Here is a 9,146-nt window from a genome sequence, read left to right on the forward strand (position 1 = left end):
ACTATTCATGTTAATTAAAACTTTCACTAAGAGACAAAAGTGATACTGGAAATTTTTTTTTAAAACCCAAAACAAAGCAAAATAACAAAAACACCTGGTCGTCTGAGAACTCATTATAACTTCAAAATCACTGACATGATGTCAATCACAGACAGTTCTAAATACTCATCATGGTTTTACAGATATAACTTCCATTTTGTATAGATGGGGTTTACTTGCAGTAATAGACCTAAGGTGTGATATTATGAAGAAAATGAATTCAGTGCCCTTAAAATGCTGGGTCTCAGAGGCTTCCTTTTTACTTTAACTTTTTATTTTGAAAAATTTCAAATACAGTCGACTTTCTGTATCCATGGGGTCTGCCCTTGTGTAGATTCAACCAACCATCAACGGAAAATATCTGATCGTAATACAAAGAAATAACAAATGTTTGAGGTGATGGATATGTTAATTATCCTGATTTGATCATTATACATTCTATACATGTATCAAAATATCACACCGTATCCCGTAAATATGTGTGATTCTTATGTGTCAATTAAAATAATAAAGACAAAAAAGAAATGGAAACTTTTTAAAATATTCAAAAAACAATAAAAATAATACAACAACAAAAATAATACAAATTAAAAAACAATGCAGTATAACAACTACTTATATAGCATTGACATTGTTTTAGGTATTATAAGTAATCTAGAGATAATTGAGTATACCAGAGGATGTGCATAGGTTAAATAATACTATTTTATACAAGGGACTTGAGCGTCCACAAATTATGGTATTAGCAGGGGGTCCTGGAACCACTCCCCCATGGATACCAGGGGACGACTCTATATACAAAAGTAAAGAAGACAATAGAATGAACTTTTATGAACCAGTCATCCAGATTCATTAATTACCAACTCATGGCCAATCCTGTTTTATCCATAACTGCCCCGCACAGCAGCTGCTTGGGGGAATCTTTGGAGGCCAGAAAGTAGTCTCGGTTCTTCTTCAGGTCCTGGTGTAATATCATTTCATCCATAAAAACCTCAGTGTATATCTAATATATAAACCTTCTTTTAAAAATATAACCATACCATCATTATCATACCTAAATAATAATTCCTTAGTAGCACTGTATATCCAACCAGTGTTTAAATTTCCCCACCATCTCATAAACTTTTTCAGTTTATTTATTGAAATTGGAATACAAATTGGTTCATAAATTGCAATTGGTTGGAATGCCCCTTAAGTTCCTTTTTTTAATCACAAGGTTCCCATTCCATCCCTTTTTGTTTTCTTTAAATTTTACTTGTAGAAGAAACTAGGTTATTTGTGCTATAGTTTCCCACAGTCTAGAGTTTCTGTTTTGGTTTTTGTTTTGTTTTTGGTGGAGGTGTTGAGACCTGCTTGATTTATTCCAATTATTTAATACACAATGATGCAACTGTGATCCCAAAGTGTGCAAAGTTAAAGCCTTCAACTGAAGCTGAGGAGAAGGCAGAAATGGTATACCTGGGGACGGTGGTGAGTCAGGAATGACAGGCAGGCGGCCATGACCAGGGCAGCCTCCTCCCCAGGGCCAGGGACAGGGGAACTACCTAAGGAGCAGGATGCAAGGGTAGCCCAGGGCCGGGGAAGGGGGCAGAGACCTCCCCTTGGCCTAGGTCAAGAGCTCAGAAGTGCCACATGGCTGAGGGAGCAGCGGCCCAGGAAGGGCCAGAGGTGGGGCCAGGAGAGCACCATTTCCTGGGGGGATGGGGGCCGGGAGGTGCTCTACGGAAAAAGCCAGGAGGGGCTGCCTGCCCCTAGGGTGGGGGCTGGGCTGGAGCAGGCTGAAAGACCTGAGGCAGGCACAGGGCCTGAGACCCCGGCTGGCTGGGCTCAGGGGGCTCCCAGGGCAGCCCGGCCCAGGGAAAAGTCCTGACTCTGTAGGGGATACTGAGCAAGGGGCCGCAGACCCCTCAGGACTTCCCCTCCTCTCTCCCTGGAAAGCAGCTGGGGAACCTGTAGGGCAAACCTGTGGACCACTCAGTTATGGAGGGAGGTTGTGCCTGAAGGTGGACACTGGGGTGCGCCCCCTCCATCATCTCGGCCTCCACTGCTGTCCTCAGTACAGCTCCTTCTCGTAAGACTGCAGGCCGTGGATGCCACCCTCGATCTGGGCCCACATGGTCCACTTCTCAAACTTGAGCTCTCCTGAGTACATCATGGACCAAAGGGCAGACAGGCTGTGGGCTCCGCTATCCTGGCAGCCATGCTGGATGCCCGCTATGAGGTAGGGCACAAACTGCTGAATGGACCCTTTGTCCTGGATGGAGTCTGAGACACCCTGCGCGATCTTCATCTTATCCCCCTCACTGAAGTATCATTTCTGGCTGCTGCTGCTCTTCCCCGTGGCATCCAGTGAGCCCATGCCACGGTACTTCTTGAGCCGCAGCCCATCTGAGAAGAAGCACATGCCAGGGGCCTCTGTGGTGGCGGCCAGCAGGGAGCCCATCACCACTCTGGAGGCTCCAAGGGCCAGGGCCTTGACTGCAGGCCCCATGGTCTGGATGCCATCATTGGCTCTGATGGGCACACCAAAGTGCTGGGCATACTCGGCCACCTTGTACACAGCAGGTGTGGAAGTGGGGCCAACCACAGGCCATCACTTCCTGGGTGATGTAGATGGAGCCGCAGCCCATGCCCACATGCAGCCCATCCACACCAGAGTCAGTTCTTGGCCTGGGCTGCTGTCACCACGTTCCCCCCAATCACCTGGAGGTGGGGATACCTGGGTGAGCAGGTCCAGGTGGTGTTTGTCATCATCACGGGTGCCCACAGCTGCCCCGCCCAGCAGCTGCTTGGGGGAATCTTTGGAGGCCAGAAAGTAGTCTCGGTTCTTCTTCAGGTCAGTGCAGGCGATGATGAACACCAGCTCATCTCAATCATTGACAATACGCAGCTTCCCTTTCTTGCTACATTTCAGTATCTCTTTTGCCTCTTTCAATGTCACGCCTGCTGGAGCCACCAGCAGCTCAATCCTTGGCGTCATCACCTCACTGAGGAGGGTGGTGTGGTCCTTCTCAGCAAGAAAGTCAATGTCTCGAGAAGTGACGATGCCCACCAACTTGCTGCCCATGGTGCCCATCTCGGTGATGATGCCAGAGAAGCCATGCGACATCTTGGCCTCCAGCACATCACCCACAGTGTGCGAGGGGCTCAGCACCATGGCCTGCCTGTTCAAACTTCTTGATCTTCTGCACCTCCTTGGCCTGAAACTCTGGGGTGCACTTGTGGTGAATGAAACCAATACCTCCCATCAGAGCCATCGCGATGGCCATGTCAGCCTCTGTCACAATGTCCATGGGGGAGGAGATCAGCTGCGTCTTCAGCGTGACCTTCCGGGTCAGGGCTGAGGTCAGGTCCACCTCATCAGCTATAAAGTCTGTGAATCCTGGGAGAATCAGGAAGCCCTTGTAGGTGAGGCTGTTGGTGCTGGCAAAGAGCTGCTGCACAGTGAGCCCATCCTTGGGCACACAGCTGATGCTGCCGCTGATCAGGTAGTCCGAATGCTGCTGCCAGACCCCGAGACCCGACATAAACACCTGCGCGGCCGCCCGCTGCTGCTGCTGCTGCTGCTGCTGCTGCTGCTGCTGCTGCTGCTGCTGCTGCAGGCTGGGCGGGCCGGGGGCGTGGGCAGTCTAGTTTTACGATTACATTTCTGTGTTATCATTTACGCAATCCCCTCTCTCTTCTTAAGGTAATAACTTCTTTTAAAGGTTTTTTTTTTTTTTTTTTTTTGAGACAGAGTCTCTCACTGTCACCCAGTCTGGAGTGCAATGGCACAATCTCGGCTCACTGCAACTTCTGCCTCCCGGGTTCAAGCGATTCTCCTACCTCAGCCTCCCAAGTAGCTAGGATTACAGGCATCTGCCACCACGCCTGGCTAATTTTTGTATTTTTAGTGGAGATGGGGTTTCACCATGTTGGCCAGGCTGTTCTCAAACTCCTGACCTCAGGTGATCCACCCGCCTCAGCCTCCCAAAGTGCTGGGATTACAGGTGTGAGCCACCACGCCCAGCCTAAAGTTTTTATATTCTATCTTTTTTTTTAAAAATAAGCTAAATGGCTGGGCACAGTAGCTCACGTCTGTAATCACAGCACTTTGGGAGGCCAAGGTGGGTGGATCACGAGATCAGGACATCAAGACCATCCTGGCCGACATGGTGAAACCCTGTTTCTACTAAAAATACAAAAAATTAGCTAGGAGTGGTGGTGTGTGCCTGTAGTCCCAGCTACTTGGGAGGCTGAGACAGGGGAGTCGCTTGAACCCACAAGGTGGAGATTGCAGTGAGTGGAGATCGCACCACTGCACTCCAGCCTGGTGACAGAGTGAGACTCAGTCTAAAAAAAAAAAAAAAAAAAAAGAAAGTTAAACAATGGCATATCATACCATACATAATTTTCTGTGCCATGCTTTTTTCATTCAACTTTATACCTTGGTGATTACTCTATGGCAGTTTACAGAGGTGCTCCTCATTCCTTTTTTATAGCTGCATATTACTTCATCATGTAGACATTACATAACATATTCAACGAGTCCCCTGCTGATAGACATTTGAATTGTTTAAAGTTTGTTGCTATTTTAGGTAGTATTGCAATGAATAGCCAGTATGTCTCTTTGTATTTTTGCCAGAGTATCTTTGGGATAGAATCCTAGAAGGAAGACTGCTGGGACAAAAGATAATTGCATCATAATTTTGCTACAAATTGCAGAAGTGCTTCTTTTAAATGCAATGTATTTCTGGAAATTTTGTCATAAAAGAAATCCTGAAACAGATCCTATTTCAGTTATCTACTGCTATATAACAAATCATCCCCAAAAGTATAGCTTAAAACAACAACTACCATTTATTATTTGTCATGATTGTGCAACTAGGGTGGGACTCATCAAGAATGGCTTGTCTGTGCTTCATGGGGTGGCTGCTTCATGACTCCAGAGGAAGCTGGGATAGTTTGGCTAGACCTAGAGAATACAAGATGGCTTTATTCACCTGTTTTGTACCTCACTTGCAGTGGCTGGAATAGTTGGGTGCTAGGTACACTTCTCTCTCTCCATGTGGTCTTACATCATCCAGAAGGCCAAGCTTCTTAAACATGGTGTCCAGATCTCAAGACAGCAAAACTGGAAGTTGAAAGGCCTCTTAAGGCCCAAGCCCCAAAGTTAGGTAACATCCCTTCTACTGAATTCTATTAGCCAAAGCTATTCACATGGCCATCTATATTTAAGGGGAGAGGAAACAGACTCCATCTCTTGTTGGGAAGAGCAATGTACACATACAAAGATGAAAGAAATTGTTAATGGTCATCTTTGCAGATAATCTACCACAGATCCCAACTACATATATGCATTATATAGGCCATAAATATATGTCCTATTCTTATCTACTTGAGTATCAGCAGAAAACTGTGGAAAGAGTCCATAAAGGTGATATGAAGTGAAACACTTCTGCATAGGGTGGTGTTAAAAAAGGGACCAAAAGTGGAGGTTATGTCTACCAAGGAAAAGGGTGAAGGTCTTGCTTTTAGGCAGGGCACTTAATCATCTATCTAGACAACTATCAGCAGCTTTTATATTCCTTTATTCTATTTGTGTTTATTCAAGAATACTGTTTCAGACTCAAAGAGTACAGTGATGAACATAACAGACAAATCCTAGCTCTTGTGGTATTTACATTCCAAATGGGGAAATACAGACCATGGTAAGGGATAGAAAGATATATAAGAATATCCTGCCCTTGAGGAAATTATAATGTTGTTGAAAGTGGGGGTAAAAGGCAATCATTGCCTAGTTAGAGATAACAAGAAGACAAATACAAACTTTGTATAAAGAGAGGTAAACACACACATATTAGAGCATCTGTTCTGCATAAGTAGCTACACCACCAGGAGGAATGTCTGTAAAGGTCCAGAAAGTAACGAGGAAGAAGAGTTAGGAGAAGGAGGGATCACTGTGGCCTGGGGGAGTCAGGGAAGACTTATGATGAGAGAGAGAGGCATAGGGGAACCAGAGCCTTTCGTTGTGTATCTGATGACATACTGGCAAGTCCCAGGGGCTGGTGTGATTAGAGCTTCTCACCAGGATAGCTTCCTTCTAAGATGGCCTCCCACTACTTGCTGAGAGAGGAAGACAAAGTGGGTTTTTAAAACTGGCTGATTTACCTGGTAAATAATGTACTTCTAGTCTATAAAATATTGCATTTTTCAAAGGCAAAAATGTTCAAGGGTTAGTCCTTGCTGCTCATATCGACATGCTCTCCCTTGATGAGCTCACTCAGTCTTGTGGCTTTACATAGCATCTAAATGCCAGTGACTCACAGAAGGGTAATATCTTCAGTTCTGACATCTTGCCATACTCATATCAACCATTTTATCTACACTTCCATTTGGAGATCTAACAGGCACTGTAAGCTTCACGTGGATAAAACCAACTGCTTGATTCTCCGTAGAAAAACTCTGCTCCTCTCCCAGTTTCCTTGTTAGTGGCACTACTACCACCAAATTACTCAGACCAAAGCAATGGAGTCTTGCTTGTTTTTTCTCTCACTCCATATCCAATCAGCTGTTGAACAACAGTTGAAGAACAGCAGCTGAACAATCCTGTTGTTCTATCCTTTGAATATATCTCTCAAACTGTCAAACTCCTAGCCTCAAGCTATCCTTCCACCTGGGCCTCCCAAAGCACCACCACACCCAGCCTACTAGAATATATCTCAAACTCAATTACTGCTCAATACTTCTTCCCCTGCACCAGCCCACCATCAACACTCATCTCCTAACTGATCTCTTGCTTCCTCTCATGCTATTCTCACTCTATTCCCTACAAAACTGTCTGGGGAAACTTTTAAATATACGGTCACTTAAAATCCCTGACTAAAACTCTTTAGAAAAAAAAGGAAATAAAATTAGAGGAAGAAAACATGGCCAGAAAAGAAAAGAAAAAAAAAAAATCTATAATGACTTATCATAGTAATTAAATTAAAATTCAAACTTCTACCCTTACAATTTTCCAGCCACACGGACCTTTCTTATGTTTCTTAAACATGCTGAACTTGTTGCTTCCTTGGGAATTTTACATTGCTCTTCCCCAGAATGCTGCTTCTCCAGATCTTTGGCTGAAAACTCCTTATTTTCTAGTTCTCAGCATTCAGGGCACCTTACAGATACCTTTCCTGACTATCCTATCTAAAGAAGCCCACAACCAAAACTCACTAACCAAGGCACAGTGGGTACGTTGATAAATATAACAGACAAGGTCCTAACGCTCGTGGCACTTATTTTCCAAATGGGGGAAATGCAAAACATGGTAAGAGACATCTTGTTACTCTGTTTTATATTCTTCAAACGTTGATCATGTTCTGAAAAAATATCTTATGTATTCATTTTCTTGTTCATGTCTATCTTCGCCATTCAGTATATATTAACAAAAGGAGATAGGACAGATACCTTAGCTATCCTGCGCTCCACAATGCCACTAGGCCTTACAGTAAGTACCTAGCATATAGTTGGATCTCAGAGTATCACTGAATATGCTTTTACATGTTCAAAAATACGGGAGTAACATCACAGCTATAAAGGAAAAACTCATTATAGTGGAAAAACTGTTAATGAACCCCTTTACCCAAATAATATCCTTCCCAACCTTGACATCTAATCCAACCCCAAAATTTTCCGATGTCAAGGGTTCGTGGACCCATTCCTTATATTGGCTACCAGGGAAATGTATGTCAGCCTAATTACATCAGAGCAACACACATTTCCTGGAGGGCAACACACTTCTTTGCTTCCTGTAAAAATGTATTCAAAGTTGTGTTAAACAATATTGTTATAGTTACGGATTCTTGTGGTATTTTCTTTGTTCCTTTGACATAAGCAATTGTGACCTAGCTAGAACCAAGTAGAGATAATGGAAAGACAAACAAAAATTTAGGAAAGTGGACAAAAGCAAACACAGATTAGGCCATCTGCTCTGCATTATATGATCTAACATAAACAACAATGAACCTGACTTTATATTCTGATGCTGGACAAATTATGTAGTCCTTCATGGTTCACGTTCTTCTGTCTGTAAAATCTGGACACTTGTGCTTATTTATTCTCCCCAATTTCCGTGTGAAATAGCTATTATTTTATTTCACAGAATTATGAAATGTTAGGCTCTGCGGAAGCTTGAGAATCATCTCATCTGTATCCAAATGTGGAGACTGAGGCCTGATGAGGTTAATTGATTTACCCAGGCTCATAGCTAATTATTGACAAACCTGGAACTTATAATAGAAATCGGATTTTCTGACCCTTAGGCAAGTGGGCTTTCTGCCTCACTATACTGCAATGTTTGCCTTAGTGTTTCGCTTTTGATGGAGGAGTGTATTATCTTCCAATTAGTATGTAATCCTTGAGGATGTGATAAGCTGTTCTTCCCACAGTAATTAGTTGGCCACATGTAAATAAATATTTATTAAATAAAGGAATGGTTTGCCATCAGTCCATGGCACCTGCCACCCTCTCTATGTTGCAATCATCTGCTGACCTTTCAGTCATTTCCTCTCATTCATTCAAAATTTTAGCATACAGGTCCCTGTCTTTCCACTGTGACTTGTTATTCTTGGTGACTTCAACAAGCACTAAACGATACATCTGACACTCTGGTCACTCAGTTTCTTGACTCCTCACCTCTCATGATCTTTTTCTCCACTCCACCTTAGCTACCCACTTCCATGCTCACGTACTATTACTCTAAAACCTTGATTTTAGGCATTCCATTATTTGACTACCTCCTTCTGTCTTCCTAGTTCACTTATTCTAATACACCCACTCTAACTCTTCTTTAATCCCATCAGGAACTCTGATCCTTTGGCCTCATCAATTTTTCATGGGCCTTCCTTTCCTCACTCTCCTCTTTATCCAGCCTAGATTCCATGGTCCATTACTGTAATCATCCTAGTTAAGGGTTTGTCAGTGTATACCCCTAAGGCCCTTACCACATTCTTTCTCCATCATACTGTCCTAAAAAAAAAAAAAATTCCAATCTTGGTTAAAGCCAACTCTCTGCTTGATCTTTCACTGCACTAAAGCATGATATGAACCCTGATAAAACAGCTGCAATTGTGCTGACTGGT

General features: G+C 43.5%; 1 non-coding gene and 1 pseudogene across 1 annotated transcript; both read right to left on the bottom strand.

Annotated features, from left to right (window-relative positions):
- Positions 1-429: 429 nt before the first annotated feature.
- LOC106997126 (inosine-5'-monophosphate dehydrogenase 1 pseudogene) lies at positions 430-3,635 on the bottom strand (annotated as a pseudogene).
- Positions 3,636-7,733: 4,098 nt separating this feature from the next.
- MIR563 (microRNA mir-563) lies at positions 7,734-7,812 on the bottom strand. The gene has a single exon (NR_032614.1). It is a non-coding gene; the product is annotated as a microRNA mir-563 (primary transcript).
- Positions 7,813-9,146: the final 1,334 nt, after the last annotated feature.

This window comes from Macaca mulatta, chromosome 2 (genome assembly GCF_049350105.2).
Source record: "Macaca mulatta isolate MMU2019108-1 chromosome 2, T2T-MMU8v2.0, whole genome shotgun sequence".
In the NCBI taxonomy this organism is placed as follows: domain Eukaryota; kingdom Metazoa; phylum Chordata; class Mammalia; order Primates; family Cercopithecidae; genus Macaca; species Macaca mulatta.